The following is a 23,634-nucleotide window of genomic DNA, read 5'->3' as shown; positions in this document are numbered from 1 at the left end:
CAGCCCTGTCACGGTGCTTATGCAACCAGCACTGTCCCCGCTTACCTGGGAAGGTACCTGCCTGGTGGCTGCCGTGGCCGGGCTGCCCAGCGGGTCTGCAGCTCTCAGCAAGGTCCAAACGGCCGGTTGCACAACGCAGGCAGGAGAGGAGTTAAGTGGCCGGGTACGAGGAAGCAGCAGAGCAGAGCCAGCGTGCTGTTTCTTGGAAGGCATCCGGCCCGACCAGTGAGCATCTCGCGGCCGCTGATGGCGTGCCAGGAGCTGTCCGCCTGAGCAGCAGCAGGCCGGGCAGCCAGCACTGCGTGTTCTCAGCTCGGGTGTAGCGCTGAGCTGTTCTTGGTTATCTCTCTGATTGGCCTGCATTTGCTTTCATTTTCAGGGATGCCTTTTGGCCCACAGTGCACTGAACTAAGAGTTGGGTTCCTTGGGGCCTTTCCTAGCCTTTCCTAGCCTGCAAGCCAGTGCCTGTAGCCCATGCCTATGCTCAGCAGAAGAGCACTTCAGCAGAGTCCGCAGCCAGGCCCAGGAGTCCGCTGGCCAGGCCTGGCCAGCGCTGGCCCTCACCTGTGTGGACCCAGTCCCCAGGCTGTGAGCAGCTTTTATATTTTTTTTAAAAAGATTTATTTGTTTATGCTTACAAGAACTGGGGTACAGGCCAGAGGTGCGGGGGAGGGGTGAGAGGACTCCCCAGAGACAGAGAGAGGAGCAGAACAGGCGGATCCACTGAAACACACTGCTGAGGGGAGCAGTAGGGGGATCTGCTGTGCCCTGTGGGTCAGCTCCCTGGCCGGGAATCGAACTTGTGCTGCAGTGGCTGGCAATAGCTTGACAGCACTGTCTTTAACCCCTGCACCACCAGGGAGGCCCGGCTTTTACATTTTTGATGGTCGAAAGAAACCCTAAGAACAAGACAGAGGCTCTCCGTCTAGAGAGCGCAGCCTCTCGGGAACGGGACACCCACCCCCAGGACACTCATCTGCAGCTGCCCTCCTCAGGACACAGAGCAGAGCTCAAGGGGCTGACCCGAGACCAGGTGGCCACGGAGCCACAGGAGAGGGGACCGGTGCTTGTCAGCCACAGTCAAACGTGCCTTCTTATTCTCAGCCCCGACGAGGAGGGTCAGGCCTCCTGGAGTGACCGCAAGGACACACGAGATAATCGGTACCTGCAAGCGTGCCTGAGAAAATCGAAAGCAGGTGCAGTGTCCATCATGCAGGGGTGGCGAGAATGGGGACCTCCCGCCTTCCCCCCCTCTCCCAGGGCTGCCGGGGGAGGAGGGACGAGCCCTAGTGCAGAGCTGGCACACAAGGAGTCATGCTCTGTTAGCGGCGTGACGGTGTCGGGGACGGGGCTGCAGGCGCACGGAGGATCATGCACCTGGAGGGGATGGGCAAGCCCCGACCCGCTGGCCGCTGTCTCTCTCGATGACTTTCTCTGCCAATTACTTAATGTCCTATTAAAGCTCTGTTTAAAAATACATAAAAGTGAGAGTCCCCACCCGACCTACTTCAATGCGAACGCTCGAAGGTGTTTTCTCTCTGCAGCCTCGCATCGGCCTGTCACGCTGAGATCCCGTTTTCTGCGCGTTCCCTACCACGCCGTCCGCGGGCCAGTCACGTGTTAGAAACAAGCTGCAGGCTGATGACGATCACCGCGATTTATGGCCTTTGCTATCTGTGCTCGTATCAGAATACTCTGTCACCCACCGGGTCATTTATCTTTTGCTGAAGTGTTTCAAAAGAAAAGCGAAAGTATGCTTGTTTGCAGCTTCATCTGTTGGAGAGCTGGGGTGGGGAGGGGAAAAGAAACATTCTAAATGGGCTTGAGTCAATGTCAGTTATGGCAAAAAAGCAGAAAACAGAAAACAAAAACCAGGATTGAAGCTTTCCACACGAGGATTAGAGCGTCACTGTGCAAAGGATAACCTAGAAATAGCAGAACTTGAATTTCAGATCTGATTTTCCAGCAGTGACTTAGGGAGCCTCTGCGTCAACTCCCGTGTCTTTGGAGTAAGAGAAAGGGACGGCCTTTCTCTGCTAGTGACCGCTGTTTGGTTGAACTGGCCGGGGTGTCCACGTGGGCACAGACCCTCCGTGTGCCGTGGACAGACCTCTCCCTACAGAAAATGGGGGTGCACCTCTCTTTCCCCAGGTGAAGAACAACCAGGACGGAGAGTTCCCGGGAGGCCGGGGCACCAACCTCTGCATGGTGATGTGGCTGCTTCCTGGGCTGGCGGTGAGACCGAGGGCAAGACCCTTCGCCCGGCTGGCCCTCAGGGGAGGTGGCGGAACGTTCCGGGTCTGTGAATCCTGAGGAAGTCCGCGGAAAGGGCTCGTGGCTGTCCCTTTCCCCAAACACTCGCCCTTCTAATTTTGGATGTGGGGCATGAAAATGCAAAAGCAAATATTTCCTGGTGATGGGTCTTGAGCAATTGTCTTCTCCTTTCCTGGAAGCCCGGGGTCAGGTGGTGAGCACTCCGGGGGACGACTTAGTCGTCTTTTCTTGAACCCTCTTGCCTTTGCCTAAAAGGAGAAGCTAAGCTAGCAGAGAGGGACTTGGAACTTGGCGTGGGGAGGAAAGAGGCTTTGGGGAAGTTTCTTGTTTTTATTTTCTTTCATCGTTGCTCACTTTTGGGCAGTATTTGGTTTCTCCCCTCAGGTGCAGGACTGCAGCTCTCCTGGCACGTGCCCCCCGCTACGTGAACCATCCCTACTCCTTCCGCTACAATGCATGAAAGTGGGGGACAGGGAGGTGGGGAGCGGAATGTTAACACTGTGCTGCATGCAATGAATGCACACCCCTTCCGTGGTGTCTTGTGAGAAGCATTAACAAGGAGCTCGGTAGTAAATATGGCTTTGGCTGTTGAAGGGAGTCTGGTTGAGGCCGTCCTGGACAAGACAGGGCCGCCACAGTCAGAGCCCGGCTTCCCCCCGCACCTGGAGCAGCACTTGACACGTTGTGAAGCCGCGGTGGCCTCTGCTGAGGGGATTACTCCATCCTGGGCACGGACCTTGTGCCATGGATCTCCAGGTGGACACAGATACTTGTCTCTTGTCCTCTCCTGCCAACGGACACAGGTCCGCTGTGTCCCCTCTCCCTGGAATGCGGCCGTGGCGAGGCGCCTGCCTGCCTCTCTCTGCTGCAGCCGCCCACAGCCATGTTCCAGGCCCTGCATACTCAGGAGTCCTCGCTGTGAGTCCCCCTGTGCTTCCTGCCCCTACTCTCTTGTCCCGTGGGGGGTGGCCGTGTTTGGACCAAGAACCAAGGGATGTAGCATTCCTGTGGCCCATCTAGCGTCCTCCGGAAGGCCCCAGAGGAGCGGCTGAGTGGTGGCATGGACGAGTGTGCTCTTGTCCCGGGGAGGGCCAGGCCCCCGGCAGGGCTGGGCACTGGGCGAGGAGGAGGGAGCCGCGCCACGTGGAGCTCGATGCTCCGGCTCCTGACCCAGACAGCCCCAGGGTCGTGGACACCCCTGGACTATGTGAGTGAGTGTGTGAGTTTGAGACGGGCCAGGGAGGGTGTGTCCGTGGCCTTGACTTTTCAGCTGATTCTGATTACTCTGCCTGGCTGAGCTGTCTCTGTGCTCAGGTGCTGCCGCGCCACGGAGGACCCTCCGTCTTGGGAGCAGGGCTGGGAGGACTTTAGGAGCCAGTGACTTTGGACGAGCCACTCACATAGAACAGAGATCCCAGCAGAAGCTCACGACGAGGTCCAGCGTGTCCAACTGGGGACACGTGATTGGAGTCCTGCTGTCCCAAGTGCCGGGACCCAAAGGATGAGCTAGAAATCACGAAGTTTCCTGAGCTCCCCCCAGCTCGGTGTAAGAGGGGGTGTCGCTGCAGCCCTAGGGGGTTTTTCCTGGGTTGGGGGCTGTGTGGGAAAGCTGGGGAGAGGCAGCCGTTAGAGGAGAGCCCTGGACGCTTGTGGATGACCTCGCGATGGGAAAGGAAGAGACGTCTCTGCGTCTCTGCGGAGGGAAGCCCCCCCCAGGGCTCTGCAGGCACACATGGTCATTCCCCGAGGCGCAGGGGCTCTCCAGGAGAAAGGGAAGAGGCAGAAGTGAAGGCCAGTCCTCGCTAGGCCAGCCCCTGCCAGGGCGGCTTCTCCAGAAGGGAGGTGGTACTCGGGAACACGCTGATGACCATCAAGGCCAAGGAGGCGCGGATTCCGACTCAGGTGTGAGGAAGTTCCCACCGCCCTGTGGGGAGTCTGGTGCCCCTCGGGGTGCAGTGTGGGGGGAGAGCACAGCAGCTGAGAGCAAGCTGGGGCATCGCCCCTGCTCACCCCACTTTTGTTCAAGCTGCTGTGGAGCTGGTGTGATGTCTCCAAGTCAGGGAAGCCATATGAGAACCCTTTCAATCTCCCATGATGAGAACAGTGATGTGTAAGGTCGTCCTTGGAGGGGCTGTCCTATGTTATGGGGTGTTCAGCAGCATCCCTGGGCCCGAGTGGTCAGGTGCCAGTAACGCCTTTTTGACAGGGACAACCCTAAAGTTCCCCAGACATTGCCACATGTCCTCCCCAGGCGCCGTGGCTACTGCCCGGGGACAGCTGGCTGGACCCCACTCCAGCTGCCCGCTCTGAGCTCCAGGACTGTGCACGAGATCTCTGAGCTGAGTCTGGGCACCCTGCTGGCTGGTGCTGAGTCTGGGCGCCCTGCTGGCTGGTGCAGGACGAAGGGCCTGAGCAGGCTTGGGGAGTTCACGGCTCTGTCCCTGAAACACCCACCGTGACGGGGCCTGCAGTGTCTTCCCTGCAGCGACAAATGGGGAGGAGCTCGTGATAAGCGGTTAGACACAGACACATCTTTGCAGGCCACGTGGGTAGAACGCTGCACCGACTTGCCCCACATTCACGCCCCACACGTTGGATTAGTGGGTAACTCTGGAATTCTGAGGGGCTCAGCCGTCTTCACAGAGGTGCAGGGTCTAATCCTGGGAATCTGGAGAACGGCGGGACGTGGTGCAAACAGCAAAAAGGTAGAACAAGAAGGGCCTTTGAGAGCAGCAGGGCGGGGTGGGAGGCTGCAAGGCCTCTTGGGTGCACCGCCCCGCTCTCTCCCCAGGGTGCCTCCCGCGGAAAGTCCCCAGAGGCCGAGGACGTGGCTGTCCCCGTGGGGTGTCTCCGCTTGTCTCTGGGATGCTGCCCCAGAGCTCTAGGCAGACCTGGGAGGGGGGCAGGGAGCAGGGCACGCTCTGGATGAGGGGAAGGTCCCAGCTTTTGACTGATTTTTTTATGGAGCATAAATCAAGCGCGACGTGAAAGTGATTGCGACACGGCGTTATCCCTGTGCTCCCTGATCGTTTCGTTTCTGCTCCGATCTTATCTCCTCGTTCCCAAGATGCTCCCAAGGTTTCGTGTGTAGCCAGCTCGGCCTCCTCACCTCCTGCCAGTGGTCCGTGCTCCCGGGGAGACGGGGAGGGTGTCCAGGGCGGTTTCTTGCACCAGGAGCCTCTCCTTGGCCCAGAGCAAATTCCTTGGGGCTTGAACGAAAGCGGTCTCTGTCCAGTCCCGGCTACGTCTCAAGGTCTTGGCGAAGGCTGATGACTTAGTCACATTGCTCGGTCCACAGCCCATCTGCCCAGGCTGGGGGCCCCGGAGCCCCCCGTCACCAGGGCTGTGGTGCACAGGCACTGTTGTCTGCAGCCTCTCGGGCCCGGCTCCCCCAGACCCTGTCACTGCTCAGGATCCTGCCAGGCAGGAGATGGCGGCCGCAGAAAGAATAGTCACGCAGCGCGGCGGGCAGCAAAGGGACTCGCGGGCAGCGATATCCTGGGAACATGCAGACCTGGCAGCACGCTGAGGCCCGAGGGGCAGTCAGGGCTGGGGACGGAGCTCCATGAGAAGTGGACCAGGCACCAGCAGCCTGTGGAGAGCCCGGGAGAGAGGGAGAAGGAGCACCCTGGGCCTTCCTGCCCCACCTCTGGGGCTCCTCAGTGCTCCGCTGCCTCCTGGAGGACCCAGCCCAGAGATGTGGCCTGGCAGGGAGGAGGACAGAAGGCAGCCGCGGTCAGGGTGGGAGCAGGAGCAGGCGGAGCAAGCACAGTCACTGCTTCTTGGCTCCCGGCTGCCGACAGTCTTGTTCTCTTTCGCTCTGTCAGCCTCATGTTCCTGTGCGGAGTGGACTCAGTGTCCACCTGGTCAGCTGCTGGTGGCGGACATGCCTCTCCAGTCCCAGCTCCCAGGAGACAGCACTGGGAGCCTCCCGACCCCCCGCCCAGGAAGCACCCTCGGGCGTCTGACGCCCTCGAGCCGGAGGCCCTGGGATGTGCTGGGGACAGTCCCTCCTCTCCTGAGCACCTCGCTGCTGTGAGTGTTGCCATGGCAACCGGCGGTGCACAGGGGCCTCTCCACACCTGGCCTCATGCTTCATGTCTTTGCCTCTGGGCGCCTCTGCCTGGTGCGGGGAGCCCCTCGGTGCTACAGGGCGAGTTGGGCCTGGAAACGCTCAGGAGGCCCGGGCAGCTGTGACCACAGCACCACTAACCTTGCGGTAATGACGAGGGAGGACCAGACTCCTGCCCCGTCCCCTTCCTTACCCAGCTGGGGGTGGGAGAGCAGCTGGGGTGCGTTTCGAGGCGGTGAAATAACACTCCCGGCCCGGTTTATTTGGTGTCTCCGTGGCTGGAGGGGCCGAGGCCTGGGGTGTGGACGAGCCACTGGTTCCGCCTGCAGGTGGACTGTGGCTGTGTCTGCGCTTGTGTGGCCACGGCACAGTGCAACAGGGAGCGGGAGGCTTTAAATGCATCCCGACACAAGCGAGCTCGCACAGAAATGAAAGATAACGTCTTGCGGTCAGGAGTGAGCCCCATGCGTGTGTGCGTGAGCGATGCGCAGAAGAAAGCCCGTGGAGCGTGAAGAAGCCCCGGAAGGCGAGCCCCGCCCTCCCGCGGGAGTGTGCTGGGCGCTGGCTGGGCGTCCGTGGATCGTCCCCCGCCCTGGGATGTCGCAGACCAGCTGGGCGGCGAGAGGGGACGAGCGCATAGGATTTGCCTTCAAGAACTAAAATGGCAATGCCCCGTGGACGAGCAATCCCAGCCCCGAGAGCGTGGAACCATCGTCTGAAAAAATTACGTGCTCTACATATTTATCGTAGCTCCCTTTACAGAGGGGCGTGGAAACAAGCTAAGAGAGGGGGCCGGGTCAGGAAGAACGGGTCCCCCATTCCACGAGCACTGGCAGCTGTAAGGAAAGATGAAAGGCGCCGTTTCCAGGAAAATGGAGGAGCTCGAGGGAATGGTGTGCAGGGAAGCGAGACAAAAGACAAAAACACTGGACACTACTTAGCGGATTTTGAGAAAGCAACATGCTTGCAAAAACTGTGGCCACTTAGATACCGAGTGAGGTCCCCGAGGTGCAGAGGGAGGGGACGGGCGGGACAGTCAAGGGGACCAGAGGTGGTGATGGGGAAAAGGAAATACGAGTTGGTTTGTCCTCAAGAAGAATTGCTGACTTCTGCTTTCAATCCATTATTCTTGGGCGTTGATTGTTTTAACTGGACATGGCGCTAGATGCTTGTGTGATTAAAAATCATCGAAGTGGCTCCGTAATAAGAGCGCTTGGCTGTCCTGCTCTGTTTGTGGGGTGACAGGCTCTTGGGGTCCAGCAACATAACCCTACTTGCAAAAACAAGTAAAATTTGGGGAAAACGACACGTGAGGAAAAAAGCAGGGTTTCCATGAAGTCTCCCACAGGGGTGCTGGTGCCCACGTCTTGGTCAGAACTCCCTGGCATACGAGAGATAAGACACAGGAGGCCAGGGATGACTCAAGAGTTAGCAATGAAGACCTATGAAGAGAGGAATGCAGTCATTCAGGAGGGAGGAGAGAAGAGATGGTGCAGACTCCCGGGACTTCAGCTCCGCCACGGGAATGGTGTTCCCCGCTGTGGTCGGGGCCAGCACTGCCACCATCTCTAGGGAACTCGGTAGAAATGCAGATTAGTCAATTCCATCCAGAACGTACCGAGTCACAGAGTGTAGCAGTGGGGCCCAGCAATCTTGTTTATTGTGGTAATATTGGTCCAGAGCATCATCTGGATTTCAGGTCCACAGACTTATAAATCAACACCTGGGGATGCCCCCTTATGCTCATCACCAAGAGTCTAGCTTCTGCCCAACCCCTTATGATTGACCCCTTTTGCCAATTTGCCCACTCCCAACCCTTCCCTTCTGCTGAGAACCGTGTTGTTCTTGGAGTCCATGAGTTTGTTTTTGGTCAGCTGAGACGTGGAAACAACCTAAGAGCCCATCGACAGGTGAGTGGAGAGAGACGGTGTGGTGTGCACACACAGTGGAATACTACGTGGGCATAAAAAGGACGAAATCCTGCCACATGCAGCAACGTGGCTGGACCTGTAGGGGAGGATGCGCAGCGAAATGAGTCAGAAGGAGAAAGATAAACAGCACGTTCGCAGTCACTGGGAGACAAAGAAACAAAACAAATGAACAAACAAAATCAGTCGTGCTTTCTGTAGCTTTCCAGGGAATCCCAACTCAAAATTTAAAACACACGCTCCTCCAGGGGAGCCGGTAAGCAGCACCTTGAGGGGGGGCAGGAGTGGAGCGTGGCCTGGGAGTCTGCATCTCCCACGAGTGCCTGGGGGGGCCGAGGCTGCTGCTTCTCTCCTCTGGAGCGCCAGTAGCAGGAGAAAGAGGACTCAGCCTTGGGAGGCCTCCCTGGGAATAACCAGGGGGCACGGATGTTGTCAGCCTCATTTATTCCCATTCGTGTTTTCGAGGCTGTGAGGAGGGATGCTGCTCTCTGCACAGGGCTTGGTCAGGGCTGTGAGTTCCCCTGACCTCACCGGGCCGTGTCCACAGCCAGAAAGCACCAGGCCCTCGCTGCCACCTTCCAGCAGCCAACAGTGCCTCTCTCCCGATGGAGAGGCCAGGCCCACAGCACCGCGGCGCCAAGGTCAGGGAGACCTGCGGGCTCAGCCCCTCCGCCCCACCCAGCCTGTGGGGCCAGCGAGGAGCCGGTGAGCTTTGCTCAGGGAAGCCCAGACAGCTCACTCTCCCGGCTTGCCGGTGAATAACAGCCTCTTTATCATCCTTTCCGTCAGAAAGCGTTTATTTAAAACCCCTTGGCTAACTCACAGTGCGCGCTGGCCAGCCACTCACCATCACATGGCATGGAAACTGGCAATTAAATTTAGCAACCCGCCTCGGCGAGTCCAGCGCGGTGTTTACAGGAACCAGGCCCGCGCGGCCCTAAATCAAGAGGTTCCCCGAGAAAGTGAAGCCAGGCTGGGGAGGGTCACGCCGCATTAGCAGCACCTGTTCCCATCAAGAACTCGGCGCCTCGGAACCCCGCGGGCCCTGCACGCACGCAGAGGCCTTGGCCCGCCTGCTGGATGTGGTTTCCTAACCAGGAGGCGTTTGCCCCAAGGACAGCTTGTTTGTTTACCGACTCCGGGACCCAGAGTCACAACATGAGCCGGAGACTGGGCCACCTCACTGCCCATCCTGCCCGAGCACCACCCGGCGACTGGGGCACCCAGGGACTTCCAGGATGGCTAAGTTTGGGTGGACAGCAGGGTCCTGCCTGGCTTCACGGGTCCTGCCCCGGTCTAGGATCTCTGCTGTCGCACAGCTCTACTTTCTGGAAAATCCCTGGGGTTGCAAGTGAGCAAAAGTGGAATTCATGTGGGTTTCTGGAGCCAGTGGCGCGGCTGAGGCGTCTAAACGGGAGGGGATGCGGTTTCTTATTTTAGCAGACTCAGCCAGCATCTCGAGCTGCAGGGTGGCGGGTGTGGGGGCGGCACAGACAGGCGAGGCCTCGCAGGAGCCAGCGCTCCACGCACATCTGTCCCCGCCCTCTGCGTGCCCAGCCAATGACCCCTGCCCGACTTCTGGAAGTGCTGGGCTGCGGCAGGAGCCTGCTATGCTGTGAGCGGGCAGACGGCACCCTGGGGGCCCTGAGGGGGACAGAGGCCCCTGTTCGGGTGCAGGGAGATGTTCTCAGCTCCAGCACATCCCAGGACATCTGCCCTCCCCCGCCGACCAATCGCACCCGGCGGAAAAGGGGACACAGCTTTAGGCCTTGCACTGGCCCCGGCTGGGGATGAGGCAGCTGAGGGAGCAGCCCCCCAGCTTGGGGACAAAGGGTGGCCCTGAGGTGCGGAGTGAGCTTGGAGCCCTCCAGGGCTGCGGGGCTCGAAGGGCTGACTTGCCCGGCCAGCCTGCCGTCGCCCTTAAGCAAGCTTCTGGGGGGGGTCCGTCCTTTTCTGGGTCCCGTCTCCCAACCTCATCTCCTTGTCACTTATGCCTCTGTTTTTTCCAGGCCTGGTGACCAAGCATGGCACCTGACAGAGGTCCCTTTGCTTCACTGTGGTTCTGTGCTGAGGCTGCCCTCAGGGGCACGGCTGATGTCCCGTGCCCGTGAACGGCGCCAGCTCAACCTGCCGGCCTGTGGCTGGACAAGCTCAGTGCTGGTTCCTCTCTGCAAGTCGGGGACACCAACCCCTGCCCTTCCTCCCTCAGGGATGGCTTCGGGGGCCAGCCTGTGGTCAGCGGGCCTGTCCGTCCAGGTGCTGACATCCTTAGTCACGTGGTAGTCAGGCTGGGGGCCCTGGTCATGCCAGGCTGGGGTCCTCTGCTGCGTCTAAACAAGGATTTCCTGTTCTACACTCAGCACAGGGCCCTGGTGACCTCTGCTCTCTGTCCCCAGAGGCCCAGACTGCGGGGGGCCAGGCCCTGCTCCTCCAGGTGCCATTGAGACCTGTTCATGTCTGCTGCCCGGCTCTGTGCCCGGCCCAGTGCATATGGCCCAGTGTGGCAGCTCCTGGCCAGAGGGCCTGGGGCAGGGAGGTGTCAGGGGGCTCAGTTGGTGGGGAGCAGTGGGCCAAGCCACTTTGGGGGGCCTTTGATGGAATGGGCTGGCTGGGCGAGTGTGGGCCCTCCTGCCTGTCGCTCTGTCCACTCTGCCCGACTATCTCAGCTCCGTTGCATTCCAGGCACAGAAGACAGTAAGGCCAAGAGAGAATAAAAAATGGGGCACTGGGGCAGCTGCAGTGGCCCCTGGACTTGCTGGTAGTTGCCTGGACCCTGCCCCCAGGGTCCCTTGCTGCCCTGCTTCCCAGCTGGGTCTGCTCGTGCAGTGTCCAGGGGCTCTGATCTGGGCTGCCCCACCCGCCCAGCTCAGGTCCTGTGCCCTGGAGCACCCGAAGGGCAGAGCAGTGCCGGGCAGCTTTCTCTGAACTTTTGTGTTTAATTGTCGTGAAATATACATCACATGACGTTTGTATTACGACCACTTTAAGTGTCCAGCTTGGGCAGGAAGCACTTCCACCCTGCTGTGCACGGCTCCCCCTCATCCCCAAGCTGTCTCATCTCCCCCCACCTCTGAAACTCTGCCCCATCACGAGGTCCCCCAGCCCCGCCCATCTCCTCTGTTCCCTGGGGAGTCTCCCTCCCTGGGGGGCCTCCAGGAGCGGATGCAGGTGGGACTGTCCTTCAGTGTCTGGGTGACATCCTGAGGGTCCTCTGTGCATAGCCTGACCTCCCTGGAGGCTGACCCTGCCCCGGTGCATGGACCACGCTCTGTGCACCCGCTGTCCACCACGAGCCTCCCTGCCAGGACAGTTCGTCTCTGCAAGTCTGGTTTTTAAACTTAGTTGTGTTTATGGAGGCAACATTGGTCGACAATACTGTGAGCCTTAGGGGTGTGGTTCACACCCCTTCAGATGCATGTCCCCACACTACGCTCACTGCCCTGGCACCCATAACCCTCACCCCAGCCCAGGGACCCCTCCCCAGTTAGCTCCCCCACCTCTCCTTCTCCTCTGGTGGCCTCCGTCCTGCAGTCAGATTTTTAGGGTTTGTTTTGTCTGTTTCTTTGTTCTGTTTCTTTATATTCTACACATGGGTGAAATCATCCAGCATTGGTCTTTCTCCTTCTGACACGTCACTCAGTTTCCCCCTCCAGTTCCCGCTGTGTTGTCACAGATAGCAGGACCCCACCTTTTTCATGGCTGCATAGTATTCCACGGCACATATGTCACGTCTTCCCAGCCCACCCCTCTGTCCTCGGGCACTCGTGTGTCCATCACAGCATGTCCACTGTGAACGGGGCTGCAGTGAGCCCAGGAGGGCAGACATTTCTTCGAATTAGTGAGTTTGCTTTCTTCTGGTAGACACCTGGGGTGGGGTTGCTGGATCGTATGGTGGATCCATCTTCACCTGCAGGCTGTTGTCCACAGGGCTGGGCAGTCTACACGCCCACCCGCGGCGTGGGGGTCCCTCCCTCCACACCCACCAGCACTTGTTTGTCTGGTCTTCTTGCCATGGGCCTTCTCCCGGTGGAGGGGCCTCTCCTGTGGCCTGGCCTGAACTTCCCGATGGCGGGTGATGATGAGCTTCCTTTCACGGGCTGTGGCGTCTGCATCTTCTGGGGAGACGTGTCTGTGTTTTGACTGGATTGCATGGATTCTTGCTGTTAAGTGCAGCCTCTTTGTAAGATGAAGGGGCAGAGGATACTTACTGTTTCACTCGTGGCTGATCCCGGCCGTCCCGTCTGGGCCCACATCACGTCTGGTGTCAGGCGGCTCCGACCTCCCATCAGGCGGGGGCCCCGGGGCTGTGCAGCCTTTTCTGCTCCGTGGGTGGGCAGGCTCCTGCAGACCTGGGGGCTTGGTGGCCCTGGCAGGGACCTGAGGTCGTGCGGGCAGATAGTTGTGGCCGTAGCCTGGGCTCCCGGCCTTCAGCTCTCAGCTCTCCTGCCCCTCGGTTCTGAGCAAAGGTGGGTGATGAACTTAATCCCTGTCCTAAAGGGGGCGAGGTGTGACGGCTGAGCTCCATGGCAGTGCCACCCGGGGTGTGAGTGTGTGCACAGTGTGAGTGTGAGAATGTGAACACATGTGGTGGGTGAACGTGAGTGCAGTGGGTGGGCTTGTGTGTGAGTGTGAATGTGAGTGTGTGTGAGTGTGAGTGTGGGGGTCTCTTCGCAGTGTTGCCTGGAGTGGGGCTTGACAGCCCCCCTCCCTGCTCCCCCTCCTGGAAGCGCTGGCCTGAAGGTCAGGTGGGCCGGGTCCTTCCAGCTGGGGGATGGACAGGCCGGGTCCTCTGGGCCGGGGGACCGACAGGCTGGGTGCCCGCTTGGCGCCTCCCGGGCTCAGTGGTTCTCAATGGGAGTGGGTGGAACCTTGAGCCCCCTCTCTGGCCACTCTGTGGAGATGGGCGACTTCTCTGGGGCCAGGGGGTGCTGCTCTGTCCTGCAGGCTTGTCTTCGACCCACAGGGTCTGCTTGGTGGATGCTGTCCCCCAAACTCACAGCCAAGGTCAAAGGGCGCTTGTCCTGTCTTCCTGCCCGGAGGAGGAGGCACAGGGGCTACGTGGGCTTGGCCTGGGGGCCCAGACCCAGCCTGCAGCCTGGGGTGCTGGAGGGGCCCTGGGGTCTTGACGACGTGTTGGCAGCCCTGGGCCTGTGGATGGGTGGCCCCGAGACAGCCGGAGGGAGCTGGGGTGAGGGTGCTGGCAGGAGAGTGAGGCCCCTGCAGTGGTGGGTGGATGCGGTGGCCCCGTGGCCGGACAGTCAACTCAGGCCTCTGTCCTCAGGATCCAGGCTCCCTTGAAGCCTGTGGGGCGCACACTGGCCCCAAGACAAGAGGCGAGTCTGGTCACCCCCGGGGCCGAAGCAGTTTCATCTGGGTCACGTTTGCGTTTCACCAGTTGGTGCGGGACCTGGCCCAGCGCCTTCTAGTAGTGCAAGGTCGGGGCGGTCTGCAATCCTGCTGACTGGGACAGAAGTCACAAGTCCCCTGAGGGTGTCCTGGAGGCCACTCCAAGGAGCCCCCAGCTGGCGGTGGCTGGCGTGGGGTCCTCTCTGCAGGGAGCTGGGGCACCTGGCACAGCCCAGGGGGGCCACCCGCTTTCTGTCCAGCCTCGCCCTGGGGCTGGGCTGGGCTGGAGGTGAGTGGGGGTGCCAGCCTGCCCCTGTGGCAGGTAGGGAGCAGACCCCAGGCAGTCTGTCTGTCCCTGCCGTGGGGCCCGCAGTCCCCGGGGCTTGCACAATCTTCCTGCCAGCGTTTTCATCACAGTCCCAGCAACTGTCATGTCAGCATCTGACCTTTAAGATTGTTGAAAAGGAGCCACTTCCAGAGAATGTGCGGGGGTGGGGTGGCGGGGGTGGGGATGTGCTCCCTCCCCTCCGCCCCCCCCAGAAGGGGCGGAGGGCAGTCAGAGCACTGGCTCAGGGCCGGATGGCGCTTCCCTTGGCCTTTATCATTACCCCCAGCTCGTGGTCCCAGGCGCAGCAGGGAGAGACCTTGGCATCTCCCTTCTCCCGAAGAGCCAAGATTGGCCCCCACTCCTCGCTCCTACCCTGCTCTCCCCTCCAGCCGACCCCACACCACCAACCCAATGCGATCCGATTTGCAGCGAGCTGTCGAGGCCTCCTCTGCCCGGGAGGACTCGGTGAGGGGAGCTCAGGAACCGTGAGCACGTGGCATCCGGGAAGCAGCTGTGGGTGGCCCAGGGGAAGCTGTCCCAGGGGGCAGGGGCAGCCAGAGTGCCTGTGCCCCGAGGCTCAGACCCCGACTCAAGGCCCAGGGAGGACGGGGGCCCGGCAGGTCTTTCCTTCCATGTTCTTCTTTTGCTGATTTCTTGGGGGCATTTTAGACCGATCTAGGGGTACAGAAATTCTCAGGGGTGTGAGGCCCCACGGCCCCTTGGGGCTTCCTCATCCCCCACCTCTTCCTATCACACCCAGAGCACCCCCTGCAGTCTTGGTTCTACTCCTGAGCCTCCCTCAGCCCCATCCCTCCACCTCCCTGGTGACTCAGGAGCAGGAGCTGACAGCTGCGTGCTGTAAATAAAGCTTTATTGGAAGAGAACCCTGTCATCTGCTTGCCTGCGCTCGGCTGCTGCCTGCTCTAAGGGCAGTGCTGAACCTGCCCCTGATATTTACTCTCTGGCCCTTTACAGAAAATGTTTGCCGACCTGCCTAATCCACCCTTTATCCACATTCGATGGGATTGCAGGCCCATTGTCCCGACCTCTGCTGCTGCCCGTGCCCAGCCCTCTCCTGTCCTGGCCCACCTTCCTGCAGTCCGCCTTGGGGAGGCTGTTGCACTGTGCTGGCTCCTCCCTGCGCTTGCTGGGTGGGGTCTGAGCACCTTCTTGGGGGTTGCAGGAGGCACCTGCCTGCCTCTAGCCTTGTGCCACAGGCGACTTCCAAGGACACCTTGTTCCCAAGCTCTGGGGCTCCCAAGGTCATGCGGTTGTGGAGCTCTTTCCTCTTCCCTCGACCTTGCTCTCTGCCTTGCCCCTGGCCTGCCTGGGGCCTACAGCTTTCAGGAAGCCTCTGATTTCCCAGAACCTCTGACTTCCCAGAACTAGGTCAGCAGCCTTGCTATGACCCCATGGCCTTCCACTGCCCCCAGACCTCTTCCGTTACAGGCTGTATCACGTTATAGTGAAATTGCATCCACACATCCTTCCATCCATCCATCCATCCATCCAGTCATCCATCCATCCATCCACCCTTCCATCCATCCACCCATCAATCCATCCATCCATCCACCCATCCATCCATCCAACCATCCACCCATCATCCATCCATCCATCCACCCACCCATCATCCATCCAAAGTATCAGTCACTAATCTAAGTGTTCTGGGTGAAAGAAGAACAACCCTAAGCTCCCTTCCGCCCTCCGGGGCCCACATGTTAAACTGGATGAGCAGGATGGAGACTTAGAGAGGAGGCTGTCCTAAGGAGACCAGACAATCAGGAGGGAGGATAGGAGATGTTCCGGGGTGTTGACCTTTCAGACGGGGTGACACAGACCTCAGTGAGGAGGTAACATGTCAGTGAAGGCTTGAAAGGAGGGTGGGAGGAAGCCAGGCAGATGTTTGCAGAGCATGGAGACAAAGGAAGGATAAACACCAGGATCAAGAGGCTGAGCACACCCATCGGGCGTGTTTGAAAGTGGGGCCAGTGCAGCTGGAGGGGGGTGGGCAGGGGAGTAAGGGCCACATGGGCCGTGGGAACGGCACAGTGCGGGGAGCAGCGGCACAGGCGGCAGGGCCTGAGTTGGCAGAGTCCCCTGCCTGTGGCCTGATTCTCTGGGCAGTCACTCTCGGACAGTGCCCTGCTTGTGGGAGACCTCAGCACATTTCACCAGGACGAGTGACTGAGCGTGTGGAGGGTGCTGCATGTGGAGGGAGCTGCCTGCCAGCAGGGCTCCTGCAGACGCACCTACCACAAGGAAGGAAAGTTCTGGTAGCAGATGCTGCCAAAGCCAAGCCCCTGGGGCTCTTAGCTCCCTGCCCTATGTCACCATGGCAACATCACACCTCCAAACCGGTTCTCCTGGTTGCCCCACAAGGCTGCTGGCTGCTCCCAGTCGCCCAGGGAGGGGCGGGTGTCACCAGGGCTCTTCAGGACAAGGATGAGCCCGAGTGAGTCCCAGGCTGCAGCTGGAGGGGGGCAGGGGGAGGAGGCATAGCTCTGCCGACAGCTGCCCTTGTGGGTTCAGGCCCAGAGGCCCATGCGCAGGGAAGGGAGAGCAGGGGTCGGGTAGGTTCTGTGTCAGCAGGAAAGCCGCAAAGTGCTGACAGGGCCAGGTGGCCGGGCCAGGCATGGGCACCACGGGGCACACAGGGCTGTGCCACCCTCAGAATCCCAGACTCTGGGAAGTTCTGGAAGAAGGGAGGCGTGTGGCTGGCCCCTGCCCGTGCGAGGCCCCCTGGGGCTCGGGCTCCACTTTCGGTCCTGGGCAGGACCCCCAGGTGCTGCGGGACAAGGTGGGAAGACTGGAGGGGCGTTTGTGTGCCCAGAAGGTGCCATGTGTGGGGAAGAGGATTTGGGGACAAGGGGACTCTCATAGTTCTCTCCAGGGACCTGGATTCTTCGCGCAAGCTCGGGCTGCCGTCATTCCTGATGGTTTCAGGAGACGAAACAGGACCCGCGGGTGTCAGCACAGCTGAAGAAACGGTCCAAGTGTTGGGGGAAGGGTGGGGAGGACAGCAGGGGAGGACAGCTGTGGACGGCTCCGCGGCCGGCCGCGTTCATCCCGGCTCACATAGGTCCCACGCGTTCATGCCTCTCTGTGACTGTGTGTGGAGGAACCTGCCACCCACCCTTCGTATCCACGTCCCCTCTTCCCTAGCTAAAAACAGCCTTTATTTTAGCTCGTCTTCCCAGAACAAGGGAGACTTTTCACAGTCCTGCTTGGAACTGGGTGGGGCCGTGAGGTAAAATTATGGCCAGTGGGCTAAAATAGGAGCAGCACACCCAGCCTCCGAGAAGCGGGCCGAGGAGAGGGAGTGCCTGGCCCCTGCCTCGGCTCTGGGGCTGGAACGCAGGAGTGGCGGCTGCGGCTCCGCTGTCATTTTGGGCCACGAGGTAGAAGCTCTGTGCCGATAAGGAACCCGGGTCTTCATGGTCACGGCCACTGTCAGAACCCTCCAGGGCTGACGCGAATCGTTACTGATGCGAGAGAGCTGGAAGCTTGCCTTCGTGGCCAACCGCAGTTATGTTGGGTTTTCTGACCTCTGCAGCTGAGCTTATTCTGTGTGCCCTTGGACTAGTTTCTTCACCTCTCTCTGCTTCGGTTTTCCAAAATTTCAAACTGGGGCTAGCTATAGTGACGCCGGTGAGGTTTTCGTGTGTTTTGGGACAGGGTTAAGTGAAAACACAGAGCAGCGCTTGATGGGAGTCTGGCACAGGTGCCCTCTTGTCACCACGGAGACGTGGTCCTCCCGCTGATGCTCACCCTTTGCCTCTCCCAACACGAGATGAGTGTCCACAAGTCTAGGGGCTTCCCCTTATTTATCTGCTCATTTGATAATGTCCATTCATGTCCCAGGCAGACGAAAAGAAGCAATAAGACAGTCAAAATGCAGTTTCTGCCACAGTCAAGGTTTTGCTCAAGATGACTTGCAGTCAGAGGAGCTGGAATGGACTGTCCGGGGAGAGGGCTGTGGGCTGGGTGTGTTCTGGGGCCCTTGTGTGTTGCTTATTCACTTGCAGCTTGTGTGCAAATGCAGAATTCATGCTGGTGAACAGTGGCCGGCCCCTAGACACAGAGAATGCTTCTCCGCGAGAGTCTCTCTTCCTGAGTTTCTTAAGAAAATAGGTTCCCACCCCAAATCAAGAGCAAATCACGTTGATTTGCTCTTGGGAACACAGGGGTGGATACCGAGGGATGCAGAATCACAAGATGCTCCCAGCTTGTTGGGGAAGCAGTCGTGGCTCTTAGGTCTGATGTGTGTGCTGTGGTTGGCAGGAGGTGAGTAAGAGTTTGCCAGGAAGGAGTAGAGGGTGGCACTTTTGGGAACTGGTCCCCCAGAGACATCTGACACAGGGAAGGTTGTGTATACACACAGTTTTTCATGGTATTGTTCTCACAGGGCACGCAGGTCTGGAAGCACCGGAGTGGCCCAGAGAAGACTGACTACCAGGGGACATCCTTCATAAGCCAGACGGAGTACTATACAGCTGAAAAAATGAACTGCTCATGATGTGTGCACTGGTGGGGCAAGCTTCCCAGAAGATCCTGCTGAACAAAATGAAGCAAGGAGCAGTGAGTAGAAGTGGTTGGCTATATCTTGTGTAAGAAAAAGGACAGATTGCATATCTATCCCAGTGCTCCCCAGCCACATGCTGTGCAGAACAATCAGGAAGATAAAAAGGGAACCAACAAATGATGACCACGGACCCAGAAGGAGGGAGTGCTCCAGGTCAGCGTGGGGGCTGGTCTGCACTTTGTTTTTGACTCATGTACATGAAAACTTGAAAGAAATGAACATGAACACAAAGTAGCGTACCTCCTAAAACATGAAACAAACTGCCATGTTTCTCAAGCTATTACATAGATCTAGCGTGTATCTAGCCATTCTACTCCTTGGTGTTTAGCCAAAGAATGCAAAAACATTAATTTGAAGGGGCGTCTGCCCTCCTGTGCTCATGGCAGCTCTATTCGCAACAGCCAAGTGGTGGAAACAGCCTAGGAGGGCACGGGCAGAGGAGTGGATTAGGATGGTGTGGTGTGTATACACAGCGGAATATCACACAGCCATGAAAAAGACCAACTATTGCCATCTGTTACAACATGGATGGAACAGAAGGGAGGATGCTCAGGGAAATAAGCCAGAGGGAGAAAGACAAACACCAGATGAGTTCACTCCTATGTGGAATTTGGAGAAATCCCATAAAGAAATGGAACCAAAGCAAACCCCAGACGTCTGACTGCAGAATTGAGGCTACTGGGGGGAGAGTGGAGGTGGGACCCAAGGGTCCATGGTAAAGAGATAGGGTGCTCTGGTGGGGTGTGTGACGTGCTGTGAATCAATGTCACCTCGATAATAAAAATGGAACAAGGTTAGCGTATTCTCAGCAGAGAAGCCACATGGCTGAGGTTCAGGGGCAGCGAAACAGCAACAACCAGAGACTAAAACCTTCCCTGACCCGAGCGGTCTGTCCCTGGGCTGGGTGTCCAGCCCTTTTTCCATATCTTGGTGTCTTGGTTTCTGGTCACCAAGAGGAGTAAAACTTCCTTGCTCGCCACCACACCCAGATTGGCGCAGATAACAGTAACAGATCATGCAATCGTGATCATCTCTCTCTCATATATTCCAGCACCTTCTGGAAAAATACCTTCTCCTCCAGCCGAGGCCCCTGCTCTCCCTTTCCCTCCATTTCGTGGACCAGGAGTAATTCCAGAAAACGAAGCTCTGGCCACCTGGCCACAGAGACATGAAACGTTGAGCTGGACACGCGGCTCTGGGAGGCGGACACGTCTGCCTCGCCAAGCACACCCCAGGGCACATGTGAGGGTGGATGCCGGGGACACTGGACCCACAGCAAAGGTAACACGTCTCCCCTGCTCAGTAGGACAACAGGAGCGAGATTTCCAGAACGGCAGTTTTCAGACATCTCGATGGCGTACCTCCTAAAGGAATTTAGGAAAAAACCCTCCTGACATTTATAAGTCAACACCTAAAATTTTTTATCTTAAGTCCAAATGGTTGCCAAGGTTATAATTTTTGGCATCTTGTTAAATGTTGACATTTTAAGGTAAAAAAGTATTACGTTCCTTTAAAATATGGGCTCATTGGAATTTCAGGGCTGCAATGCCCTGATGCTGGTCCCATTTTAAATCGCACGAGAAGTTCTTGTTAACGCCCCAGCAATCCGTGTCTTCCTTTCTAGTCTCCTCGAATTTCTGCTTTGAGTCTCTCTTCCCACAGGTTTTTATCCCAAGGCGCTATATTTTCATGCTTGTCAGCCTTTGTTGAGCTTGTAATTCTCTCTCGGTGTATGTGTGTAAATGTCAGTGTTGTTTTCGTGTTCCTTCCAGTGGCAAGTTGCTAAATGTTTGAAGAAAATTTCTTTTTTTTGTGGATCAAGTTAGCCACAAATAATAGTACAGAATTTATCAGAATGCATTATAGCAGCGCTCTCTTGCCCCCAGAAGGCTGCAGACAGGCCGCCATGCCCCTATGACTCAGCTTGTATTTAGTTCAGGAGTCCACTGTCCACTCACGGGTCTTCAGTGGAGAAGGACGGTGGGTCTGAGGCTTTGCCTGCCTGCCGGGCCTGGCTTCTGTGTCTTAGTCGCTAATGGATCTACTCACTGGGAGGCCTGGAGGGCCCTGGGTCTGCTCCACACTTTTCTCCTCAGAGGAGCTAGCCTGGGCTTCCGAGGGTGACTGGTTGGGCTCCCCAGGGAGCCGGGCCACCTGTGGTTAGATTGAAACCTAAGGGCCTCGCTTTGTGGGGAGAAAGCACGTGGCGTCTGAATTTTCATCTCCGATCCCGCTCCCTGGCCGAGGGACTTCAGGGGGACACTCGCTTTTGACTTTGTATCAAAACCTTTCTTAACTGGGGGCGCAAGGGGTTAACACACAACCTATGAAGCTGTCCGCAGCCTCTGCAGCACAAGTTCCATCCCCAGCCAGGGAGCTACCCACAGGGCGCAGCAGACCCCTCCTGTCTCCCCGCTGCTCCCCTCAGCAGTGGATTTCAGCGGATCCGCCTACTCTGCTCCCCACTCTGTCTCTGGTGAATCCTCTCACCCCCCACATCTCTGGCCTGTACCCCAATTCTTGTATGCATAAATAAATAAATCTTTAAAAAAAAAAACAACCTTTCTTAATCTCGTCTGAGATCCAGGATGTGTTTTTCTGTTAATTTTTGTCAATTTGCTCAGATCTGCTACATAAATGTCCCGTCATCTTTGAACAAAGACGGTCTTATTTCTTTCTTCTCGAGCTCTGTTTCCTTTTCCTGCCTTGCTGCACTATCTAGAACTTGAGGGGCGACCTTGGTTCTGGCCTTGCTCCTGTTTTCGAGGGAACGGGTTGAGTGTCCTGCCCTCTGTGTCATGCCAGCTGTAGGTTTTTAGAGCCGTCCTTTGTCAGCAGGGAGGTTGTCTGCTGCTCCCAGATGACTGAGCTGGTGATAACAAGTTGTGGGGCCAGGCCCGTGCCCCGCAGCCTTGCTCTGGCGGTGTGGATCCTGCTTCGGCCTGTGAGTGGACTGGCCATAGCAGCTGACCTGTACGCTGGCTTGGCGCTGGCCTAAGACTTGTTTCCTGCCTTTTGGATCCACTTTGCTCATGTTGGGTTGAGGACTTTGGCATCTGAGCTGCTGCTTGACCGTCATCCTGCAACTTTTTCTGGTTTTGGTATCAGGGGAAGGCTGGCCGGGAAGTATTCCCTCTGCTGGGACGAGACTCTAACAACATGATTTGATGAAAACAGATTCTGAATGATCTTATGAAATAGGACATATTGAATCCAAAAGAAACCACCTGAAACTTTAATCCCAGGACTTTAGCTAATGTTGCTTGAAAGTTGTGAAAATTGTTTGAAACATCTGGGGCCTCCGAGTGGCCTAGGGGTTGAGTCTCAGGCTATCACCACTGGGGCCTTAGTTTGATCCCCAGCCAAGTATCTGACCCACAGGGCGCAGCAGACCTCTCCTGTCTCCCCGCTGCTCCCCTCAGAAGTGTGTCTCAGTGTATCCACCTGTTCGGCTCCCTACTCTGTCTCTGGGGAGTCCTCTCACCCCGCACCTCTGGCCCGCACCCCAGTTCATCTGTGCATAAGTAAATAAATAAATAGAACATCTCTGTTATAGTTAAATGACCTTCATGTGACCAAAAAGGACAGACACTATAAAACTCCAAAGGCTAGAACACCCCTTTCTCCCAGCAACGCTGTTCCTGGGGGACTGGTCAGCAGAGCTGTGGGTCTGTCTGGGCATCAAAGCTTCATACAGAAGCGCTCTTTGACTTACTCTCACAGGCCTAACCCTCAAGAACAGTGATTTTTCTTTTTCCTCCTCTCCTCTCTCTCTCTCTCTCTCTCTCTCTCTCCCTTTGACAGAGGCCGGGAAGAAGTGGCGGTGGATGAAAAGCTATTTTTATTCTCTTTTCTCTATCATGTACATGAATTTGACTCTCCCAGCACTGGTCAAAGATTTTTAGGGTAAGAGCTTCCCCCAACAAGTAAACAAGCAAGCAGCTGTGTAAGCCGGGGGCTCCGACCACCCTGGGGGTCAGTGGCCCTTGTTCTCCATGAAGGAGCCATCCCGCATGCAGGCCTGGGGTTTCTTCCACAAGAGAGGTCTGGCCGAGCGGCCAGAGGGTGCAGGCCCTGCCTGTCTTGGATAAAGAGGGAGGAAGGCGAGCAGGACCCGTTCCTTCTCACCCGGCCCTGTATGAGAATCGGGGAGCTGGTTCTCCCAACTGCACCCCAGAGAGGGGCATCCAGTAGGCGAGGGCACCTCCAGTGGTGCTGAGGGCAGCCAGCCGGACAGTGGCTGGGCCTAGTTCTCAGGCAGATGCTGCTCTCAGGGACCCCCCGGAGCCCGGGTGTGTGGGCAGGCTCAGACACACGTGTGCAAGCACACGGCAAACGTGCTTGCCTATCCCGTGGCCTCAGGACTCGTAGGGACGCCTGGTCCTGACTGTTTGTCCTCACGCAGTGGGTGAGGTGAGATGCAGCCTCTAGGACAGCTGCGCACTCTTCAAGCTTGGAGACCCGGGGTGGGGGTGGGGTGGAGGTGGAGACATGTCTGGCCTCCTATGTCTGGGGCTGTGGGTCGGGGTGAGCCTGAGTCTGTGCAGCATACATAGGCGCTTCCTGGGCGAGCACCTGACCTCTGGGGTGACCTTGGCTGAGCTTCCTCCTGGGGTGCTGACACCCCTGTTGCCTACACGTCCTGGCCTTCTCACCCCCTCTCTGATTTCCAAGGTGCAAGGATTGAAGTTGGAAATTAAAAGGGACTTCAAGACACTTCCTATCTCCTTCCTATCTTCCTGTTTCCCAGGAGCTGCTGTCACCCTAACACCCGCTCCCGCATCCTCCCGGCCTCTGTGGGTGCCCGGGGGTGGCCCCAGAAAGGGCACACTCCCTGCGGCCAGCGTGAGTCCAGCAGAGGCCTGCCTAGGGGGTGTCCCTCCTAAGCCTCCCACTGGCCGATCTCTATCTTCTCCTGCTCTGGGGTGAGGGGCTGAACCAGCGACACTTGTTCTGTTACAGGGCAGGGAGGGGGGCACCCCCAAACCCCCAAACCTGCCCACTTCAAATAGGTTCTGCCAACTGCCACATCTAGACAAAAACATATAGACCTTCAATGGAAAGGAGCTTTAATACTGTTAGTGAGCAATACAGAAAAGACAAA

Source organism: Talpa occidentalis, unplaced genomic scaffold (assembly GCF_014898055.3).
Source record: "Talpa occidentalis isolate TD23 unplaced genomic scaffold, MPIMG_talOcc4v2.1 talOcc4.2, whole genome shotgun sequence".
Classification (NCBI taxonomy): Eukaryota; Metazoa; Chordata; class Mammalia; order Eulipotyphla; family Talpidae; genus Talpa; species Talpa occidentalis.
The sequence above is the reverse complement of the archived record's forward strand: the minus strand, read 5'-3'. Positions refer to the sequence as shown.